The 25,514-nt window shown below is 38.1% G+C and overlaps 1 protein-coding gene across 10 annotated transcripts in view; it reads left to right on the plus strand.

Annotated features, from left to right (window-relative positions):
* Positions 1 to 25,514, plus strand: part of PDE4D (phosphodiesterase 4D) — a 1,391,688-nt gene that overhangs the window by 1,043,980 nt on the left and 322,194 nt on the right. The window lies entirely within an intron of this gene.

A 25,514-nucleotide genomic window follows, 5' to 3' on the forward strand; every position in this document is an offset into this window, starting at 1 on the left:
TTCAGGAAGAGCAAATACGGTTGAAACTGTTTTGCAAAATCTTGAGAATGTCTTTCTTATTTAGACCAAATGTAACATCTAGAAATTACTAGGCCTATATAGAAGTATGCGTTAAAGTTGGATTAAAATACTTTCTGACTTACTTGCATAAAAAAATTCAAATTTTGGTTTAAAATAATTCAAGGAAATTAATTGTTTTAGGCAGTATGGAAGATAGTGCCCTTGGAATTTATTAGGGAACTGTGAAATCAGAGAAATCAAATTATGAACTTCACCTATAGTAACAATGCATAAGCAAAATTTGACAAGGGATAAGTAAAAGTTGACAGCTAAAAATGTAAATAGGAATTTCATTTATTTCTATTTCAAAACAAAATAAATACAATACTGATAAATACTTTATCAGTTATGTATACAGTTCAACATTAGAAATTATATGCCCTACTATGTATTTTACATTCTAATCAATCCACATCTCATGCTTATTATTTGGATCTCATGCTTCTTATGTGCATGTTCATAATTGTTGTAAGCTCATCAAGGATATGTAACATTACAGTGCATGTTTCCAGTAGATGGTGGCTTCTAGACTCCCCTCATCATCGAGATCTGATAATATTTCCCAGGCTGTCATACGTGCCTAACTACTGGGTAGTGTGAAAGGAATAGCATGTTGGACTAGTGTTTCAGAAATCTCAAAAAATGCAGTGTAAGCTCTACTGTATGATTTGCAGATATATTATGCAACTTGCCTTAGTCTGGCAAAGTTATCTTCATTGTCTGTTGGTCAAGTTCTGATCCTTTCCAAAATACAGCCCAGGTTCTTAATTCTAACAAGCCTCTTTCATAACAAGAGGTAAGAGTGACATCCCGAATCACCATCATGGACCAATCCACTTTGGCACCTGAGAGACTTTGTCCCTCATTGATAGACTTTTAATGTCAATGCAAATTGCCCATGTAATAATTAAATTATTTGCATGAACTGTCTTCACTGTTCTTTGGGTCCTGTTTTGTCTCTCTATTTGGACTGTAAATTCTTTGAGGCCAGGGGCTCCCTTACATGTGACAGGAGTGCCATTAATTCATATTTTATGAAGCATTTGCTATACTATCTTAGTTGGTATCACTACTTTATTTGCAAAGCCAAGTTGTTGAAATAATCAGAGCCTATCAGAGTCCAGGGGTTCAGGAGATAGTTAGGGAAGTCGGAGGCCAGTTGACCACTCTGGTCTCACATTTTCAGAGGTCTATCTTTGCTCAAAAAGATTATGCATTCAGCTACAGCAGTGTACTGACAATAATGAAAAAAGATATTTGTCATCTAACTGTAAACTCTAACAGGCCACACCACCTCAAATGCACTGTGAATCAATATAGGTATGTATGTGTACACACACACACACACACACACACACATACACTTAAATTCTACAGTTATCTTCTGAATGGCACATTTTTATTGCCTAGCATTCCTGGGGTTAAAGGTGTTAAACTAATATAAATGTTTAAATTTTCCTACAATTTTGCAACCTTGTTTCTGAAATTTTTTTAATTCATTTTTTAACATATGTGATCCTTAAAAAACGGAAGTAGCTTAAGCTTATCTTGACCCTTGAGAGGGTTTGGATATGATTTTACTATTAAAGCGACTGAAATAACTGGGCATCAGCTAATTTTTCTTCATTGAATTTCCCCTATACAAGACTATTGGCTCGAGAAAAATATTTCATATTCTGTAAAATCCTGAAATGTGTCTAGTATAATATAATTTTTTTTCTTTGAAGATGGAATGGACATGAATGCATGATACTGATGGTACACTTACCTTTAATCTGGAATAGTTTTCTTTGGCATTGTTTTCACTTTCTTGTAGCATTCAGGGTAAAGGAAAGCCAAGCCTAGAATCTGTGGAATTCAGTTAGAGTCTGATTTGTTAAAGTAAGAGCAAATCATATACATTGGATGACTCTTCATCTCTGAGAAGTACAATCTTAGACAGTTAAACAATGCTTAAAATAGATTTGAAAGTAGTTTTTCAGCAGTGACAAAATTTTTGTCTTCTGTGGGCAAAATACATTTTTATAAAAAGCCAAATATGATTAATATATAGTGTATGAAGCCACATTTTATTTGATAGAGAGAAAGAGAGGATTGCACACTAAGGGACTAATTTTCCTCTCTGGATATGGAATGAGTGCCAATTATTACTTAGAGCCACATCTTTCATATATGTTTTTGAGGAGAGTGAAAAGGGAATGATGTGTTCCTCACATTAGGTTTGAAGAAATAACGTGTGAATTTATGTTGGAGTTTTAAATATAGTACCTAAAAGTTTGGACAGAAAATGATCTGAGAAGGAAAGAAAGAATGAGGAGCTAAGAATTAGCAGGTTGATGGACTCTGCCAGCTCACCAAGGGAACAACACTAGGACATTTTGTTTGTCTAATTGCTATTGTTTGAAAGTATTGTAATGTTCAAGGAAACTTTAAATAGAAAGTTACCCTTCAAGAGATGGTCTTGTCTTTCAACCAGAACAATTCACAAAACTTTCTGCTTTCCATCTTCTCAGAAAGGGATGCTAAAAGAAAAAGAAGAAAAAAACCACACAAACATTTTATGTGGTGATTCTGGGGTGGTTGTATGCAAATAGAAAAGAAAGCCATCCAAGGTACATTTAGGACAGACATGATTCGCCTAGCATCCCACAAGCCAGAAGCAGAAAGCAGTTCTAGTTTTCTTGTCTCTTATACTAACAGGGGTCATGGAATACTCTAAATAATTGAGATTCTCAGAAAATCTCCAAATCTCTATTTGCCGGTAGTTTCAACATCGACGTCAACATCGCTCCCCCAGCGGTTTAACAGAGCTGCTAAATAGGTGATTCATTAAATTCATTTGCACATACCTGTACCTCTTGTAGAAGGACTAAGAAGTAAATATTTTTAACGTGAAATAGACTGATCAGTGGAAAGGAGAATTAACAATCAGATGAAGAAACAAAAGCACAAGTGATATTAGAGTCATGAAAAGCCACATGTACTAGAACAAAAAACCATCAATGACCTTAAGTCATCCCCTGTGCTCTTACAAATCTATGTTTAGATCTGCAGCTTGGATCTGGACATCTGATAGAGGCAGCCATGAGCAGGGACAAGAGGAGAGTGCGGTCTCAGCTGCTGTGTTACGACTAAAACCTGAGCCTTAGCACCTCAGTCATTGTCAAAGTAAGCCTAGCAATACCCACTAGAAAAGCAGGCTGGAACCCAGGCCTTAGGAAGGGAAATGAGTGCCACCAACAAGTCAATACACTGGGATATAACTTTCTAAGAACCACATTCATGCCTCCCATTGCACAGCATTTGTGTAAAGCTTTTCAGATGTAAGAGATGTGATAAATATTGTTTTTACTGTCCCACAGCTCATCTCCATTAATTCTATAGGGTAAGTGAGGAGAAATACCACCAAATAAGGGAGAAAGAATTGAAGGTTCAGGGATTAGAGGCCACACACACACACAGACGTGTGAGCACACACACACACACACACACACACACACCCAGAGACTAAAGTCTGGAGTAATATAAGTAACAAGTAAGTAATTGATAAGATCTAATTTCTCTTAGGCACTTACATGTGCCATGTCGTGTTCCCAGTAAGGTACATGTGTTGTCTCACTTCATTCCACAAAACAACTCCATGAGGTAGATCAACTGTTTTCTTTCTTTTACAGCTGAGGAAACTAGGCAAAGTTTGAGAAACTTGCCCAAATTTGGACCCTGGCAGTCTGTCCCAGAGCCTAGACTTCTAAATAGTCAGTCTGCTACCTGTAGTTTCCTGAGCAAATCCTCTCATGGCCACACAGGGAGGAGTGTGCCCTAATGAGGGGGGCAATTCTAAAATTTTTTTGCATGTTTATTTATTTTTGAGAGAGAGAGAGGCAGAGTGAGAGTGGGGGAGGTGCAGAGAGAGAGAGAGAGACAGACAGACAGACAGACAGACACACATACACACACACAGAATCTGAAGCAGTCTCCAGATTCTGAGCCATCAGCACAGAGCCCGCCGCGGGGCTCGAACTCACAGACTGCAAGATCATAACCTGAGCTGAAGTCGGATGCTTAACCGACTGAGCCACCCAGGTGCCCCAAGAAGTGTGATTCAATAGATTTACTGTCCTGCTGGGCTCAACTCCGAATCTTTCCCTGAAAAGAGATCATTTTGCAATTTGATGTAGAACATGGCTTGGTGGTCAATGAAAATAGAAACTTACTAAATAATACCTAAACTGTCATCTAAACTAATTGATATTGGTTTAGAGCAGTATTGAGCAAGAATGCCCAATTGTAAGTATTTCTTATGTTAAGAAACAATGAAACAAACAATCCCTAATCGGTGAGTTAAGTGGCCCGGCTCTATCCTCTCACTGGGTTTTGTTTGTGGGCTTCCATCTGGCTCATATCATCTGGCCAAATACATTGGTCATGTGGTTTTATTTTACTGCCAAAATGTTGCTTCTTGGCCAGCTGTTCAGTGGAGCCTGAAGATTGTCTGAGCTTAAAGAGGTCAACTTCATCCTGTTCCGTGCCTATTTATTCCACTGGCATTGTTGTGAATATTAAACTGGCCTTCTTAACCATATTCCAAATGGAGAGTAATAGTGTTATTGAAAATGGGAAGACATAGTTACCTTATAGGTCACATAACAGTCATTATAGGAATAGCAGAGAGGTTGACAATCACTGCACATGTGGGCAGAGGTAGCATAGTAGAGGGGGAAAGACTTTGGCTTTAGAGCTGAACAGATGAAGTTTGAATGCCAACTCTGCTGCTTTCTTGACTGAGTGGTTTCCCTAACTGCCATCAGTAGATTCCATGTCTATAAATGGAAAATATAAATGCCTACTTCACAAAGCCATTGTGCCTTTCAGCGAAAATATGTATTTAACAATCAGCTGCTTACCCCCTCTTTCTTTTATAGCATTTCCCACAGTTCTCTTACCATTTCACCAATTTTGTGATGCTTCTTAGATAGGTTTATAGGTTACCCATCGTCATTGGGGCTGCATTTGGTTACAGATTAGAGCAATACAGCTGGCGGCTTGCAGGTCAAACGTCTGCATCGTTGGAAGGTGGTGTGGAGTGATGGTTGGGAGCTGGCTGGCTCTAGACCCATATAGCTGAGGTTCAAATTTCCATACTTTCATTCACAGCTATGAGACATTCAAAAGTTATTTAACTTTATTGCCTCAGTTTCCTTATCTGTAAAATGAGATGTTGTGAGGAGTAAGTGTGTTAATCATATGTAATTCCTGGCACGTGAAAGCACTAAAATAAATGTTAGTTATTATTAATACTAGAATGTAAGTTCCATGTGACAGCGATTTTTGCCTTCTTTTTTCCACCTCTTTAACGCCTGTAAGGGTGTGTGACATAGTGTAGGTGGTTGATGTATACACACTGAATGAATGAAGCTATCAGCAAATATTTCTAGACCACTGACAAGAATGGGGACACTCTGCTTCCTTTTCCAAAACTCATGGAAGAGAGAGTTAAAGTTGGAGAGACCTAAGAGTTCATCTGCTCAAACCCATCATCTTACATTGAAAAACCTAAAGATCTGGAGAGACCCAGGTTATGAAATTTGATGGTGTCACAGCCAGACCTGTACAAACCATGGTTCTGTGTGCTTCTGCACGAATTTTTTTCTCCAATGTCCCCCCCCCCCCAACCTCAGTGTAGATCCCATTTAAATCAGTCTTTGGTAAGGCGGCAAACAGAATGATTTGGTGCCCACTTTCTACAACTAGGGAGGAGTGCAAGAGTCAAAATTGGGTAGCCACCACAAAAAGATGGGCTTCTAAATACTAGAAAGAGTCCTCTAAGGAAGACTACACTCAGACACTTTACCTACAAATCTAAAAATCCCATCCTACAACAGCTGCAATAGGGATTTGGAAGAGCCTTTTCGTAACTAGGGTTTTTGCAGAGGGCATTAGCTAAGATTTTCTAAATTGAAAGAAACATATCTCAAACATCCAAAGGAATCTGTGCAATTAGCAGTGCTGACCAGACACAGAGTTGAAGAGGGGAAATAGGGCTTGTGAGTTCTCTGTACTATCAAGACAGCACATGGAGCAAGCACAGACAGAAAGATATAAAATTGTGTGTAGTTATTATAAAAGTACAGATGCTATTAGGTGGCTGGGAGCTACACACCAGCCTGGAGCACAGTCAGATGTGGACTGGCAGGAGATGCAGAAATCAAGGTAGCAGAAGAAGGAAAGATACCTTCCACTGCTGAGAGTTTGTAATCATGCTTGTGAGTATTTCTGATGGTCAACATGAGAGCCATACTACGCTTAAAACTAGAAGTGTAATGGATGTGAGTATTCGTGGTGAATAAAATTTATAATATTGTCATTATGTTGATTCTAGATTTTTAGCTAGTAGAATTTGGGCTATAAGTCATTAAACTGAGGAAATCCCAGCACACAGTTTTAAGGGCTAGTACCTTAATTGAGTGGGCCAGAGAAGACTTGTTCAGACTGAGCATAGCAAATAATGAACACTTTCCTAGAGGGGGAACATCTGCTTCTGTACCCCTTCATTTGCTTCTTCTCGCTGTGGAGGCTCCCGCCCCTGTGTGCTTTGCCACCGCCGAATACCCACCTCCTGCCTTGCCGGTGTCCCCTCCTAACCTCCATTATGTTTTTCACATTTGAACCGTAATTGAAGAGCTTCTCTAATTTTCTTAACAAGGGGCTGAAGAAAGCCTCTTAATTTCTGTAAGGCTGAGTTAGATAAGTGCCCAGAGTGACTGTGAATCAGAGCAAAAGAAAATCTCATTGGCAAGGGAGACGACATTATGAAACTAATAAACTTGTCAAATTGTATAGTTTGACACCTAATGATAATGTAAATTTGGAAGGGGAACAACTAAAATATTGCAGAGAAAAGATGGATCTGTGGACAGAGTCGATACATAGTACTTTAACTATGGGAAGTCAATCAAATGTGAAAGGCAGATGTTTCAAGAGCAAGAAGTATGTAAGCCCCGTTGTGAAAAGAAAACTTGAGAGTGAAAAAGATGAACTTTGTGGTGGGCTAAAGGAATAAGTTAAAAACTAATGTTCCCATGAACAAACACTCAAATGTAATCAGAACTCACATAAAAGATGAATGCATTCATTCACAAACTATTTTTGAATGCCTATGACAAGCCTGTTCAGTAGTGGGATGGTAAATGTTAACAGCCAGCTTTCTGTGAAGACACCAAAAGGAAAAAAAAAGGCTGTTTGTAATATTTGCTGATTTCAAAACTCCTCAAATCCTCCCAGTGGCCCATTTCAAGTTGTAGAGGTCACTTGATGGAGAGTTGGCAAGAGGTGCCTTGTAGTGCAGGCAGATATGTTGATATAAATGAACTCAAGAATGTACATAATGTAACAATGTAGTCAAAGTGCTAGGAACTAAAGAGTTTTGGATGTTTATTACTAGTGTTTTTAACATCATTTATTTAATAAGTTTATATCATTTAACTTTTTTAACGTTTGTGTTTTTATTATTTTTAATATGAAATTTATTGTCAAATTGGTTTCCATACAACACCCAGTCTCATCCCAACAGGTGCCCTCCTCAATACCCATCACCCACCCCCCATCAACCCTCAGTTTGTTCTCAGTTTTTAAGAGTCTCTTATGTTTTGGCTCCCTCCCTCTCTAACTTTTTTTTTTTTTTAATGAGACAGAGAGCATGAGCCGGGGAGGAGCAGAGACAGAGGGAGACACAGAATCTGAAGCAGGCTCCAGGCTCTGAGCTGTCAGCACAGAGACTGATGTGGGGCTCGAACCCACGAGCTGTGAGATAATGACCTGAACTGAAGTCGGATGCTTAACCGACTGAGCCACCCCGGTACCCCATATCATTTAACTTTTTACAGTTGTAGGTAAAATGACCAATTTAGAAATACTCCTGAACATGGAAGAGTCTGCTTTTTCAGCTGGTGTGGACAGCTCTAGCACACCCCTTTGTCTGGTGTTTTACTAGCCACCTGACAGTATTAACCTTATATTAGGAATATAATGATAAGGAAAATGGATGAGATCTTTGCTCTCACACAGCTTACCTCTTAGTGGAAGAAAGCATAAACAAGTTAACAACTACATAAAACAACATAGGTACTGAGACAGGAGATTCTGCTTGAAGAAATCAAGGAAGCCTTCGTAAAGAAAAGAGCTATTTAGTTACATATAATTGAAGTGTGTCCATTCCATATATCCGTGAGTACATTTGCAGTCCTAGGCAGGCAAGATATAACTAAGAATTGCACCCAGTTGATGGAACCACATGGATACTCACCTCATTATTGACTGTGTTCTTGGTCATATCAGACTCGTCTCCTCAGTGAATTTGTCTTTGCTTCTCCTTAACTGTAAACATGCAAAGAGGAGAAGGAAAGGGGGGTGGATATCATACTTTCTTTTACATTGTTTTGTGTAATCCTCAAAAAGTTCCATGATATAAAATATTAAAGTTAAAAAATGAAATTTAAAAATCAATAGCAGTAGCATATCCTACAGTAGTACCTTTTTTTGGCTTGGTTTATCTGTCCATGTCAGCCCTAAAAATAGAGATGTCATAAGCTGGGAGAAATAATGTGATGCATTTTTTTTATTTTCAAAAGTTATCATACACATTTAAATTGTTGGATTACAGGGAGAGCTAGCCAGCCCAACTTTTCTCTAACACATAAATTTTAAGATGGTGCCTGTAAATATTATGCTTCTAATGCTTGTTGCTTGATCCCTTTTGGCAATTAACTTGTCTTTAATTGATTTGTGGATTATCCACTTGAAGTTGCTATGGATAAAGGAATGCAATGGCAGAATTTGTTTATATAGGATAGTAAAATGGATTGGCTAGGAAGAGAGGTCTAAGTTTGTAAAGTATTCTTAGTTTCCAGAGGTTTTTCTTTTCACATAATTGCAGTGTTTAGATGGATGGAGAGTGAAAAACTAGCTGAATCTGATTAGTGTTCTCATCTAAAGGGAAGATTTATGTCCTGTTTAGGCATCACATTAATTTGATGATGTAAGTGCATTCTCTAGTGAAAGAGTGGTCACCATACGAGAGAGAAAACCATAACAGAAAAATCCTTTTGCCATTTTTGGGTTGTACTTGATAATAAGTTCTCATCCGTGAGTTCCACAAAGCGTCACTGTCTCGATCTCAGATGAACTGAAAGACAAAAACATTTTACTGCTCCTATAATTGTTTTACGTATGTATATACTTACCATTTCCTAGAAAATGACTGGACATTTTCCCACCATAACCTTCTGTAGCCATTTGTTATGAAGTTCAAAATGTGTTAAGCAAAGCCAGTTGCCAGCTGCCAGTGGTGCTGCTGCTGGTGGTGGGCACATTTTTGTTCTGTGTCCCCTTGTTGAGGAAGAGGATACTCTACAACTTCTCTTGTGTGAGCTGCTCCCCTAACCCTTGACTGAGATATTCAGGGACAACCACCGTCAGGTGCCTTTTCCTTTTTTCTTTTTTTTTCCTTTTTTTAAAATATGAAATTTATCATCAAAATGGTTTCCATACAACACCCAGGGCTCATCCAAACAGGTGCCCTCCCCTCCCTCCCACCCCCATCAGCCCTCAGATTGTTCTCAGTTTTTAACAGTCTCTTATGCTTTGCCTCTCTCCCTCTATAACTTTTTTTTTCCTTCCCCTCCCCGATGGTCTTCTGTTAAGTTTCTCAGGATCCACATAAGAGTGAAAACATATGGTATCTGTCTTTCTCTGTATGACTTATTTCACTTAGCATAACACTCTCCAGTTCCATCCACATTGCTACAAAAGGCCATATTTCATTCTTTCTCATTGCCAAGTAGTATTCCATTGTGTACATAAACCACAATTTCTTTATCCATTCATCAGTGGATGGACATTTAGGCCCTTTCCATAATTTGGCTATTGTTGAGAGTGCTGCTATAAACATTGGGGTACAAGTGCCCCTATGCATCAGCACTCCTGTGTCCCTTGGGTAAATTCCTAGCAGTGCTATTGCTGGGTCATAGGGTAGATCTGTTTTTAATTTTTTGAGGAACCTCCACACTGTTTTCCTCTTCCTAAAGAAGATCCATTTGGACTGAGACAACAGATATGTCAGAGAGATCTCACTTGCAGAAATGCCAAGAAAGGTAAAGAAGAAATTATTGGCAGGGGAGACAATTGTCTTCTGTTTTGAAATGAACTTGAAAGGCTTAATGTTTCTGTTAGCTCTAGATGACTTAAAAATAACTATGTTGCCCACCCAGTATTGGTAAAAAGGAAAGGGACTCTCTTTTCTTGTATATAGCCCTTAGTGCTCCATGAGAATCTATCGGTTCAAGATGATGGGTGTGAATATGCAACTAGCTCAGGAAAAAAAATGCTTAGCCTTAGCCATATTCATATAACCAGCCCTCAGATCCAGAAATAAAACATGACCAAGGATACCCTTTCATGCTCTCTGCAGTCACAGTGCTTCCAAAGATAACAACTATCCAGAATTCTAAGAGCACAGAAGGTTTTTTTTTTTTTTTTTTGCCTGTTTCTGAACTTTTTTTATGAATGAAATTATATAATATAAACTTTTCTGTTTTGGCCTCTTCCCATCAACATTGCAATACTAACATTCATCTATATTGTTTTTTGTGGTTGTAGATTGTTCATTCTCATGATAATATATCATGAGTGAATATACTGTCAATTACTCATTAATGTTATTGTTGACATATAGTTGGGTATTTCAGTTTGAGGCTATTATGAATAGAGATGCTATGAACATTCTAGTATATGTCACCTGATAAACAAATGACTATGGTCTATGTGTAAGTGTGAGTGCATATACATATGCTGGATGTATCCCAAAGAGTAGAATTTCTGGACTGCAGTTTATGCATGTTTTTATATATCACCAAATAAGTTGCCAAAGTGATTGTACCATTTATATAATTTCTGAGACAGTGTTCCAGTTTTCCACATCCTCGCCAAAGGGCAGGCCATCTACGTATTCCATTTTCTTTTTTTTTTTTTAATTTTTTTTTTCAACGTTTATTTATTTTTGGGATAGAGAGAGACAGAGCATGAGCGGGGGAGGGGCAGAGAGAGAGGGAGACACAGAATGGGAAACAGGCTCCAGGCTCTGAGCCATCAGCCCAGAGCCCGACGCGGGGCTCGAACTCACGGACCGCGAGATCGTGACCTGGCTGAAGTCGGACGCTTAACCGACTGCGCCACCCAGGCGCCCCCGTATTCCATTTTCAATGACAGCATCTTAATAAGTGATTACCTAGGAGATGGATATTCTGATTCATAAAACCTGATTTTCCAGGAATAGTATGGCATTCACATTCTGTTTCTCCTCGTGGTGAATAAAACACACCTATGGAATGAAGGCCTAGTAGAAAACATGGCACATTGTGCAGAAACAGAATTGACCCCATCTTTGACATGTATTCAGTTTAAATCTATAATCGTATTCTTACATTTTATCCAGATTGATTTGTCAACCCAGCAATAACCATTGTGAGCCAAAACAATTAATAATATTTTATTCTGTTTTAAAATGTCCATCTCCTACTTTTGGTTCTAGCTATATATCCTATGCTCACTTTAAATGAGGTTTTCCCTCCCATAAATTATTTCTTAGAAAAGTTGTTTTGGACTTTTCCTAAGCCAACCTAACCTGTTTAAACACACTAGCAAATACATAGGCAATGTAAGTTATTATACAGTACATTTCCTTTATTCTCTTTCCTCTTTCTTTCTCATTGTGTCTTTATTTATTTTTTTAATGTCAAGATCCTGGTGACATATAATCCCCTTTTGTATGTCATACCCTCTAAAGCTCATCATAAACTGATTTATGATACCAGTCTGGTTTCTGGTACATCAAGTAAGTAAGCTGACCCTGGTTCAGTTTGTACCATGTCAAAGTGTGATCATTAATTTTAGACAATGACTGAAGACATTTAGCATGTGTAATAACTGTGGTTCCTATTTCTTGAGTCTTTCAAAATCCAATCATATGTCTCTCTAATTGGCGGCATATCCAGCAGAACACAAAGGAAAGTTAAGGCAGTAGAAATGTATTCTTGGGGTTTCATGACATGAAACGATGTATACTTTATTACTGGACAGATATTTTATTTTTTATTTAGTTAATGTTTACTTTTGAGAGTGAGAGAGAGAGAGAGAGAGAGAGACAGACAGAGCATGAGTGGGGGAAGAGCACAGAGAGAGGGAGACACAGAATCAGAAGAGGCTCCAGGCTCCGAGCTGTCACCTCAGAGCCTGACGCAGGGCTCAAACTCACAAGCCATGAGATCGTGACCTGAGCTGAAGTCGGACACTTAACTGACTGAGCCACCAGGTGCCCCTCTGGACAGACATTTTAAATCATGAACTTTGAAAATAAGAGTTTCTATATAATGTCACCTGACTTGAAAATTAGGAAAGGAGTTAAGGATTTACAATGTTCTCTTTTAAATTTTAATCTCTACCTTAGTGGGCTCTTGAAGTTGTTATATTTGAGCTTCACTTTTAAATTCCTCAGAAATGAGGTTTTACTAAAAATATAATCCTCAGGACCAACATTTGGTGCCCGAAACTCCTTGGATCCCACTGGAACTTGTATTAATTCTTCCAGGTCCCGAAAATGTTCTTCCCAATACATACCAAATTGCAGCCTAGGATAGCTAATCATTTTGTCAATGGTAAATTAAAATTTATTACTGAGCTATGGTAAATTAAAGTCTACAGAATTCGCTTTAACCAGTGTTTCAGACTATCAAATCTTTTAGCAAAACTGCTAAAGAAGACCGGAATGGCTTATCTTTGTTTTCATTCCCTGTTGTCCTGCCTGCTGGACAGGGCAGATATGAAATATTCAAATTCATACAGAAAGGGGAGTGCTAGGGGTGAGGATCATCCTTTAAGTAGATAATCAGCCTATAGTCATCGAATGCAGATGGGTCCACCAGGCATGATCACAGTCGACCTCCATTTGGGAACTTATTCTGAGACAGTGGTTTGTAAAAGAATCTGACAGCAAAATAAAACTTTGGAAAATAAAATAAAGGGCATGATTTCTTCAGGCTTTATTTTTACCTTAGAAAGCTTTTTTTTTCCTTTTCTTCTTTGTTTTCAATCATTTTATTATATTTAAATAAATAGCTTATGCTTGGTACTAGAAACTGAAGAGAAACTGACACTTTTGCTGAAAGGAACAAGACATTTTGTAATTAAATACTAAGTTCTATGCCTTAGGCCAGTGCCTCTAAAAACTGGATGTACAGGGGCGCCTGGGTGGCGCAGTCGGTTAAGCGTCCGACTTCAGCCAGGTCACGATCTCGCCGTCCGTGAGTTCGAGCCCCGCGTCGGGCTTTGGGCTGATGGCTCGGAGCCTGGAGCCTGTTTCCGATTCTGTGTCTCCCTCTCTCTCTGCCCCTCCCCCGTTCATGCTCTGTCTCTCTCTGTCCCAAAAATTAAAAAAAAAAAAAAAAAAGTTGAAAAAAAAAAAAAACTGGATGTACACCCATCTCCTGACGATCTTGTTACAATGCAAATTCTGAATGAGTAGGTCAAGAATAAGGCCTGAGATTCTGCATCCCTAGCAACCTCCAAGATGGTGCTAATGATGCTGGTCCTTGGACCCTGGGATGAGTAGAAAGGGTTTAGGAGATTGGAAGTGCAAAGGAGAAATTCATACTAAGAGGTCACCAGTCCTTCCACAGGGTTAGTACTGTCACCATCTTGGTGGAAAACAAGAAAACTCAGCTGGTAGTGATGGCACATGATATGGATCCTATAGAGCTGGTAGTCTTCCTGCCTGCCCTGTATCATCAGATGAGGATCCCTCTGCATTATCAAGAGGAAGACTAGGCTGGAGCATCTGGTCCATGGGAAGATCTGCACCACGATCCCCTTCACACAGGTGAACTCAGGAGACAAAGGAGCTCTGGCTAAGCTGGTAGAAGCTATCAGGACCAATTATAATGACAGATATGATGAGATCTGCTGTCACTTGGGAAGGAACATCCTGTGTCCAAAATCTGTGGCTCACGGTTCCAGACTAGAAGAGGCAAAGGCTGAGGAAGTAGCCTCAAAACTGGGCCAGGTGTATGCTGTTGAGTTTTCTGTGTGTAGAAGCAATGGTCTCCTTCAAAAAAAAAGAAAAAAGAAAAAAAATTTTAAAAAGAATAAATTTTTCAGAGAGAGTAAATTTTGCAAATAAAATACAAATTTCTACCTCCATGTGAAATCAGTCAAAATTCAATTGCGGTCCCCCTAGTAGGATCCAAAACTAGTCCTAATTATTGTTAGTATAGTAGAGACTTCATAACATAATACACTGATACACTGACAAAATGTGTAGACCCTGAAAATGAATCATGAGGGTTCTTGTAAATGCTTAAAATAAATACATATCTGTAGCTTTTAATGGTCTACTCCTGGTTCCATTGATAGAAACAGTGTTAAGATAAACACCAATGACAGGGAAGATGAGAACTAAAGACAGAGAATATAAGCTTTTTTTTTTTTTTTTTTTGAGATGTTGAGAATGAGGTTGCCAGAACATTTGCTTTTCCATGAATTATTTAAACCACTGAACAAGATCCCTAAGACATATCTAAAGTAAGAATTTAAGAGACTGAGTCTGAAACCTGGCCTCATCCTCCAATATCGTTTCCATCCTCAGAGAAAAATTTATAATGTTTCTGAGAAAACTGACCAGTATCCTATATCACTGAAAATATCAGGAAGTTTGTGTTAAAATTTCAGTGATCATTGGCCACATTTCAAGCATTTTTACTCATCTTTTATGATCAGTTACAGGGGAGAGAGGAAGACAGGGGCCAAGACATTTTTTTTAGCTTTCCTTTGTTGAAAATGAAAACTAAGGGATGACTAAATAGATAGAAAGGGTTTTATTATAACACCCATGAACAAGTTCTTTCCATAAATTATTTTGTATATTATATGAAGGCTAATATATTTTTTCATATTCCAATCCGACATCAGACTTCATTTCTTTACTGTTTGTTGTATAACTCACCACAGAAAATATGATTTCTTACTTTTTTTTTTAATGTTTATTTATTTTTGAGACAGAGACAGACAGAGCATGAACAGGGGAGGGTCAGAGAGACAGAGACACAGAATCTGAAACAGGCTTCAGGCTCTGAGCTGTCAGCACAGAGCCCAACACGGGGCTCGAACTCACAGACCAGCGAGATCATGACCTGAGCCGAAATCGGATGCTCAACCGACTGAGCCACCCAGGCGCCCCTAATTTCTTACTTTCAATATAAACATTCTTTATTATCATAGGATGAAGTCCCAGCACTTCAGTATTTACTTAGGTTACTTTTATATGGTAATGATAATATGAACTCTCCCAGTGTTTGCTTGGAAGAGCAGCAGCTCGCTCTACTAGATTTTCACTCTCATCTTTGCTCATCGTACAGTATCAGGCAAGGTACTTAACTTCCATATACCTCAGCCTTCTCACATGAAATTGATTGTGCAAACTATTTAACGACTCTATCCCTTTAAGTTGATAGAAATAACATTACAAAAGTAAAAATAACTATAAATGACCCAGGGTATTTACCTACATACTTCTTCATAATCAAGCAAATATTGATATTAACACCAAGCTCAGGAAAGATCAAAGATGATCAATGAATAGTTCAATGAAAGAACAAAGAATAGTTCAATGACCCCTTGAACTTGTATGCAATCCAGTCGTTCATTTAACCAATGTATGAGCATGTATGATCTGCTAGACACACGAAGCCCCAAATTTTATGTGTTCAAGTCTGATATATGTTGCTTAAATCAGAGGTTGGCAGACTTCCAAAAGTGACTCTTTTGCTAACATTATTCTTCTGAATAACAGTAATTATTCTTTCGATACACTTAGTAAGTAAAAGCAAGAGTATGGCTCTGAAAATGAAGACTACTTTTGTCTACCTTCTATTATTTGGTGCTTTAAGACAGAAACCTCCCTGATGCCTACTTTCAAATGGACTACTGTGAAATCTGTGGGTTATTTACTTGTCCAGTTGATTCAACTGATTGATGTCCAACTAGTAATGAGTTAAACTCTGTCACAGTACCAAAACAAAAATATAGATACTATTAAGATAAATTTGATCATTTTAAGGTTTCAGTTTAACAAATGAGAAAAACAAAAAGGATTAGTAAAAAAGCATGAAGAAGCAAGTCCAAATATAGTTATTCACAGTTTACAGAAGAGGATGTCTGTCATCTCTCATGAGCCAGCAGACCACCGAATATCCACATTAAAGATGAACGAAAACACTGGGAGAAATGATCCTGGTAAGAGGCGCCATATGTTGTAGATTCTGGTATTTGTTAGAGCTAAACAAAGAAGCTGAGTCTTTTCCGGGATGGATCTTGGAATAAAATAAAGTGAGAGGTTATGCTAAGTATAAAAGTAGGTATTTACAATGTTCTTTCCCATTAAGATCTTCAGAGATATTTAAGTCATAAGAAATATCAGCATTGCTTTCAAGTACCTAATTCAGCTTAGAAAACAAATTGTTATCGAAAGAGTGTTTAGAACATCATGAATTTAAAGTGAATAGTTTAGCTTCATGACAGAGCAGAGGTTCCTAAGTTCAAATTGTGGCTGTTCCATTGATGGGTTATATGGCCTTTATTAAACTTCTTAAAGGTACTCTGTTCAGTTGCCTCTGTACCTACATCATCCACTGCTGTATTAAGTGAGATGATGCATGCATACAGTAGTGTGGCATATAGAAGCAGTTTATGTTAATTATCATTACTTGCAAGAATAAGCTACAGATTTCTTTCCATTGAGAGTAAGCTTAAGTGTCATAACAAGCTTGGCTATAGAACAAGAATGAGTCTCTCCTTTCTCTTCTGTGGTGCCCATTATTAAAAAGAGGAGAGACAGAGAGAGAGAGAGAGAGAGAGAGAGAGAGAGAGAGAGAAATAACAAGCACCAACCACTGACCCTATAAAAATAAGTGGGATTTATGGGGCACCTGGGTGGCTCAGCTGGTTAAGTGTCTGACTCTTGATTTTGGCTCAGGTCATGATCTCTTGGTTTGAGTCTGAGCCCTGCATGGGGCTCTGCGCTGACAGCTCAGAGCCTAGAACCTGCTTCAGATTCTGTGTCTGCCTCTCTCTCTGCTCCTCCCCTGCTCTCTCTCTCTCTCTCTCAAAAATAAATAAACTAAAAAAAAAAAAAAAAAAAAAAAAGAACTGGGATTTATATCACACATACATACATGCATATGAGCATATAGGTATGTCTTTGGATACATGTGTGTATTTTTGTGTGTGGCTGTGTCTGTGTGTGTGTGTGTGTGTGTGTGTGTGTGTGTGTGTGTACATACATACCACTGCCTGGGAAATTGGATTTCTCATATCTGTTAACTATAACGAAAAGCCAGGACCTAGTCAAGTGTTATATATGCAAATGATGTTCAACATATATTTACAGAATTTATTTATTTTTACATTTCAAATCGATGTTACTGATTTTTCTACTTGAAAATCAATTACAATCACCCCTTTACTTTAGTGAATGGAGCTATTTTAAGGGACTCTGGGGCCTCGTATCAAGTAAGATGAGCCCGTGTACAACTAAACTCTTCAGTGGATTTAAGTTACATAACTATTAAAGGAGCCTGTAGATCATCTAGTATCCACCTCATAATATGGTTTTCTCACTCTCCATCCTTCCTTGCAAATTCAGCTAACTCTGTGTATCAGTTTATCTTGTATCTGTGTAGAAAATTGGCCCCCAAAGAAAGCTGACTGCTAATCTAGAACTGTGCTCTCCCACAAGACAGCCAGTAGCCACAGAGCACTTGAACCGTGGCTAATACATGTGAGATGTGCTGGAAGTGTAAAATGCACAGATTTCAAGTACGAGGTGGGAACAAAAGTGAAAAACATCTCATTAGTAATTTTTATTATGATTTCTTGTATAGGTGTTAATATTTTGCACCTATTGGGTTAAATAAAATATATTATTAAATTAATTTCACCTGGGGGGCTCCTGGCTGGCTCAGTCTGTAGAGCGTGTGACTCTTGGTCTCAGGGTGGGTTCAAGCCCCATGTTGGGTGTAGAGATTACTTAAAAATAAATCTGAAAAAAAATAATCTTACCTCATCTTTAAACACTTTTCATGATGTGGCTTTTAGAAAATTTAATATTCCATGTATGGCCCCTATTAATGGATCACATGATATTTCTGTTGAACAGCACTAATCTAGGCAAAAGTGACTAGAAAAAAATAGCTAAGAAAATAATTCATAGAAAAATTATTTAAAAAGTGTGAAATTTGAAGTGATAAATAATAAATCCTATGAACAAATCCAGTATAGCCCACAATATGCTTGTGTTCAGGAAAGAGAAAATATTTTCAAATATTTTTGAAATGTTCCAGTCAGTGCAAAATTGTTCACCAAGTGAGAATTAAAATGTTAGCAAACCAGAGCTGTTAATAGAAGTCAGATTCCAGGAAAGGCAAGAATACTAAAAACATTTCTATAAAGTAACAGGGTGAAAGCAGCAATGAGAGTATTTATTTTAGTAAATTTTCTAAGGGAAAAGTATATGCTATAGTAGTATTAGTGAATTTGCAGATTTGTGAAGATCCTAGATGCATTTGGATGTCAAGGATATAAAGAAGTCTTCCCCAGTATTTTTAAATAATTTTTAAATGACCCTTTTTAAGCTCAAGACTGTAAGGCTTAGACTATAGTGGCCCAACCTTATCTGTGGGTGATATGTTCCAAGCATCCCAAGGGATGCATGACACCACAGATAGTATCAAAACCTATATATGCTTTTTAAATTTTCTGTACATGCATACCAATGATGTAGTTTAATTTCTTTTTTTTAATTGTTTTTATATTTATTTACTTTTGATAGAGACAGAGCACAAGTGGGGGAGGGGCAGAGTGAGAAGGAGACACAGAATCCGAAGCAGGCTCCAGGCTCCAGGCTCCGTGCTGTCAGCACAGAGCCCGAGGCGGGGCTCAAACTCACAAACCATGAGATCATGACCTGAGCCGAGGTCGGACGCTCAACCGACTGAGCCACCCAGGCACCCCTGAAGTTTAATTTCTAAATTAGGCACAGTAAGAGATTAGCAACAATAACTAATGATAAAATAGAGCAGTTTATGACAATATACTCTAATAAAGGCTGTGTGAATATAGTCTCTCTCTCCAAGTATCTTATACTCTACTCTTCTTCTTGTGATGATATGAGATGATGAAATGCTTGCACGATGAGATGAAGTGAGCTGGATGACACAGGCATAGTGATGCAGCATTAAGCCAACACTGACCTTCTGATGATATGTCAGGAGGATCATCTGCTTCCGGACTGTGGTTGGCCATAGGTAACTGAAACTACAGGAGAAACCACTAATAAGTGGGGGAGCGGAGGGGCTACTGTATTTCATTAACTCTTTCAAGGTTGCAGAGCAATTTTGAGCTATAACAAGAATTCATCCCAGTGTGATTCCCAAGCTACTGTGACAAAATGAGACTCATGAGACCTTGGTCCCTGGAACTGCTCTAGAAAATAATGCTTTCATGCTCAAATAGTTTTCAGAAAAGCTATGTATTCTGTTTCCCTGTGGAACATTATCCATTCATTAGCACATTAAAGATCCTGGGAAGTACTTAAAAACTATTGAATTTTGTTACATTTCTTTCTCAAACTTATTTTACCACAGAACACCCTTCCCCTTCACATGGTTTTTTTTTATGGCATGTCATGTGTACATGCTGGAATCAATCATCTAGAGAGCACTGCTGTATGGAAATACTGAAATATATTCAACTGCTTCCTATGATCTGTTATTGTTGATTTTTATTATTGGTAACAAGTGAAAATGACTTTGGGAAAATATAAAATATTCAGGAAGATATGTAATATGATGTTTGTATGGCTCCTTTCTAGCTTGATCAGAGAATCAAACCTGGGATTTAAAAACTTAGATGCATTTCTTAGTTATAATATCCAGAGTGTGTGATCCAGAGAGATTCAAAGAAAGCTGTATTTAGGATCATCACTGTGTACAAGGAGTCTGTTGTCAGTGTACATAGAGTAGGGTTTGCTTCTAATAAAAGTAAACTTCTAAGTAAGAACTTGGACAAGCATGGCACTATGACAAACACATCATTGCCATCAGAAATCTAATGATGGTACAGTTGGTGCTGGTTACCTAATGGACAGAAATTTCATAATGTATTTCTTAGTTTACATTATTTTTTTATTTTCTGACTTTTTTCTATAAATTGTGCTAAAATGCCATCAAGGATCATGGACACAGATTATTGTCTATAGTTGCTACAGCAATGAGAAATTTGTAAGAGTCCAAATGAAAAATAAAACCTTGTTATTTAACTATTCTTTATTTGGAAATTGAGCATTTCTTCAAGACATGTATGTCTCTGGGACCTTGGAAGCTGCATACTTACCCTGGAGTTTCTGATTAGTATCCAAATCCCATTTCTTTCATGTCTATCTGACTTCCATTATCTTGGATTCAAAACATGATCCTCTAGCTTCCTCTCAGAAAGAAACCATTTAGGAACATGAACTCAGGGTAACAGGTTTCAAGAGCTAATGACATGCATTCTTCCAGCTCTGCTTAGCCAGACATTCTTTTGAGATAACCAGCTCCTTTGGAGTTGACACTTGAATGAATCCTAAAATACACTAAACAAGGATATGAGACTATTGAGCCCTTGGTTTCCTTACGCAAAATGTAGTTCACTGAGAAGACTGTTTACACCAAGCCATAGGCCATATATATAGACATAAATACTATACACATAAACGTGTGTGTGTGTATATACATACATATATATATATATATATATATATATATATATATATATATATATGTATGTATTCATATGTATATGACCTCTGCACTCATGAAAGACTGATTGGGATTGAGAACCTAGATGCTGGTTCTGAACTGTGCCATATAGCCTTGGATCTTTCTTTCTGCTCTGTACGTTAAGGCCATTTTTCTCTTTCCTCATCAGCTCACAAGTTTTCTGTGTGAATCAAATAAGATGTGTTTCCTAAATAGCATAGGAATATAAAGTTGTATTGTGGGATGCAACATTTGTTGGCGGCCATCATAGATTATGGAACCTTAAAGAATCCTTGAGAGATTGTCTTCAACATTCATAGGAAATCATATATGAAACTAGTGGTTCTCCTGATTTTTCACTTATGGATTTCTCTAGGTCTCTTCCTCACAACATTCCTCCTCACTACCAAAGAAAAGTAGTTTACAGTAATGTGTTGCATATAACATGAATGAGGATAGGAATGAGGTAGTAGGTAAGAGGGTCCACAAAATGAAGGGTTCTCATAGCATTCCTTGATTTAAGCTAATGCTTCTATGATTTCTTAAAATGTCTCCATGCCCTCTCAGAATTCCCTAAGAATCACTTTGAAAGAAGGGAAAAAATGACTTTATAATATCATTTTGAATGTTCTAGTAGAATTGCATGTAGATTCTGTTGAGTTCCTCCAAGAGAGGCTTAGTCCTGGTCTCTGGAGTCAGACCAGATTGGTCTGTTCCTTCACTTACGAGCTGTGAACCCTCTCTCTTCTTCAGTGTCCCCATCTGTAAATGGAAATGATAGTAATACACAACTCATAAGCTTTCTGTGGGAATTAGTGAGATCATATTGTAAAATTCTTTCTATAGTGCCTGTCATATGATAAGTACCCTGTAAACATTAGATGTTTACTACTTCTACCGCTGCTTTTTGTAGCCATCATCATTAAAGGGCAGGTTTATCAATATCCTTCACTTGTACTTATTCCTTTGAAATAAGTAGCTCTATTAAGAGAATATAAAAGGGGCTAATAATGGAAAACGACAATAAGCTCTTGGCTATCAAGTTCTATTCTGGCAAAACTGCAACATGTTTTAAATGTTCTGTGTTTTATAAAAATGAATATAGCATAAATAAATGGCCGTGACCTCTTTTTATGGCAAGCTAACACTTCTGTGTTCAGGGTTTAGAGAAGTTTATATAGGTGTTATTTTTTTCGAAGATACTAGTAAGGAAACAAAATAATTAACTGTACCTAACTCAAAATATTACTCACCAAGTCTGTGATTGTACTTGAAGACAGTAACTTAGATTCTAAGATCCTAAATCTCTTATATTTTCTTTTTATTCAGAGAATAATAATCAACCGTAACCTGGAGTTGTTCTCAGCGCACACCCATGGACAAATGAAATTCATACTTTCCAGTTTACTTTTTAGAATATTAAAATTAATTTTCTTAATGATTAAAAGTGTGGTTTTGAAAACACTTTAGGAATGGAGCACCTGGGTGACTCAGTCACTTAAGTGCCCTATTCTTGATTTTGTCTCAGGTCATGATCTCACGGTTGTGAGATCAAGCCCTGTGTGGGAGTCTTTGCTGGGCATGGAGCCTGCTTAAGATTCTTTCTCTCCCTCTCTCCCTGCCCCTTCTCTGATCATGAGTGTGCTCTCTTCCAAATAAATAAATAAATAAATAAATACATAAATAAATAAATGGAAACATTTGAAGATTAACAAAATTTTTTCTTTAGTAACACTATTGTTTGCATATGTAATTTTAAGAAATAAAATTCCTGTAGAATTTATTAAATACAGGTAGCAAAGTGTCAGGAAAATACTCTGCATAAGTAGTGCAAAACTTAACATAGATTATAGGCCTGCATCAAATATGTAATAAAGATTAGCTACATCTTCAGAATGGAGAACACAAGGCTCTTACAACCTATAAACCCTTTGGGACACCTGGGTGGCTCTGTCGGTTAAGTGTCTGACTTCAGCTCAGGTCATGATCTCCCTGTTTGTGGGTTTGGGCCCTGTGTCGGACTCTGTGCTGACAGCTCAGAGCCTGGAGCCTGCTTCGGAGTCTGTGTGTGTGTGTGTGTCTGCCCCTCTCCCACTTGTGCTCTCTCTTTCAAAAATAAATAAGCATTAAAAATTAAAAAAAAAAAAAAGAACCCATAAACCCTTTAACAAATCTAGTGATTGATGTGTTTGCCTCATATGGATACAACTTATTCTAAAAATAATTGGGAGGTAACCGTCAACTAGTACTCTTTGATTAATTTATGTTGAAATGTTTATTTATTTTGAGGGTGTGTACAGGGCAGGGGAGGGGCAGACAGAGGGAGAAGAGGGAATCAATCCGAAGCAATCTCTGCGCTGTCAGCTTGGAGCTTCACAAGAGGCTGGATCTCATGAACCGTGAGAACATGATCTGAGCCGAAAGCAAGAGTCGGATGCTTAACCGACTGAGCCACCCAGGCACCCCAGTACTCTTACATTTTAAACAAAAGGGAAGATATTTCACTTTAACAGTATTTCTCTGGCTAATACCCCAAGGTAGGACATTCTAGCCTCCAACTCTACTTGCCCTTACTTCACTTTTAATTCTTAACGTAACTACCTGTAGAACTAATACAATGTAAATGTACCAATCTCTGAAGTACAGTTTCAAAGAATCCTCCCTAGAAGAGCTTCTGGTAATGGATCAGATTGCTGGGACAGGCAAGATGGAGAATTGTTTTTTCCGTGACACTTTGTAGGAAATCCCCTGGTGGGAGTGGGGGTGGGGGACTGCCATTAACAAATATTACACATAAATATTTTGGCTGTAAAATATGAAAAACTAACAGTGGACAATTTAAGAAGCATGCATGTTTGATTTACCTAAGAATTGGGTGGCAGCGGGGTGGGCAGGTTTCAACAGAGTGACTGATGCAAACAGCTTGCTTTTGAGATCCCCTTCTCTCTTCATGCTTCTCCCCTTCCTGTGCCCCTGCACACCTTCATGTTCTCAGTCGAAGCCGTTGTTCTCCCTGTATTCTCCTGAGCAGAATATGCTCACAGTAAACTGTAAAAAAATGAAGAAGACTTCAAAGTATACATAAGTCCTTAGACACGAATTAGTGCTTTTTTCTCTGAGGAATGTTTGCATTCTGACATGAACTGAGCATTGTGTAAACAGACTTAAATCCCTAATGGGGCTACATCCTGTGTCACGCACACAGAGCTTCCCTGTGGGCAGCAGGCTTGGCGGGCAAGCCAGATAATCATCTATTACTGAGGGTGATATGCTGAAGATGGAGAAAAACAGGAAGGAGAAAAGGCCAAAAAGATTAAAGGGAATGAGATTTCGATGTATTCAGTCCATTCCGTTTTCCTGGCCTTAGGCTGGGCCTTTCAGTGGTAATTTGACCAATCCTCACAACAATTCTGAGAGGTGGGCATTATTATCACCCACATATCCTTTTGTTCACAGCCTTGAAAACAGAAGTCACATGGGGAAGGGGCCGGCTGAAGGTCATATGGCTCACAGGTAGCTAAGCAGCTGAGGTTTGGACCCTGGGATACCTAGCCGTGGGATTAAACTTTTATTAATTGTACCTGCTTCCAAGAACAACCACGAAGAATACTTTTCCAAAAATATGATAACAGTCATAAATAGGGATAGAGAAATAATCACAAAATAGCTCTGTCGAGGTTACTGATGAAGAGGGAGAGAGAATGTAAGGTTGTGGGGGTTTTTTTGTTTTGTTTTTTTGTTTTTTGTTTTTTTTTTTCCCCTGCAAGGGTTCCCTCTGCGGATCACTTTCCCTGACTGTCTCGTCTTGTGAAATTATACCTTCCCTGGTGGCTGGGAGCTGAGTGTGCCCTTCTTTCTGTCAAGGGCAGCTTGAAGTTCATGCAATAGTTTATTTGAAGCTTGTGGGTACCAATTCCAGGCAGCAAGATACTACTTGCAGAAACTAAATGAGCTTTCTTCAGAGTCACAGCAAAAAGACATAGGACAAAATTGATTACCTTAAGGTGCCTCCACAGTTATTTTATTACTTCTTGAGCCAATTTGTTTTCCCAGTGGTGGCACTGTTATAGTAGTCAGTCTATTCTGTATTCTCATTTTATGAATAGGGCTCATCTGAATATAGTCATAGACATTGAGTCTAGACCATTTTTTTCAGAATCACAGAGATGAGGAAAATTCCAAACCATACTGGTTCCAAATGGCAACACTTATTTTTGGAATCTTTTGAACTATTTATATTATGTATGTGAATACCACATTGATTGGAAGCCTTCTCCTGTCTGTTCATTAATAAGGGTATGGTAAGCTTAAGATAAAACCAAGGCAGTCGTCTCCCATCTGACTTTTCCTGTTTCCTCCTTCGACAATTCCCCCCCCCCCCCGATCTTTTTACAGAAAGGTGTGTTTTAAAGAACCAAGTCGTTCATCCCTGAGAGGGAGACACTTGTAATGCTACCACAGAATCTTTAACAAGAAAAAAAAAGCCATCATTATTATTCTGCGTATGTCTTTCTTTATTTTAAGTTGATCCTTGGGTAAAAATGACGAATGCAC

The sequence above is a fragment of the Puma concolor genome, chromosome A1, assembly GCF_028749965.1.
Source record: "Puma concolor isolate L17-30 chromosome A1, mPumCon1.1.hap2, whole genome shotgun sequence".
Taxonomy (NCBI): domain Eukaryota; kingdom Metazoa; phylum Chordata; class Mammalia; order Carnivora; family Felidae; genus Puma; species Puma concolor.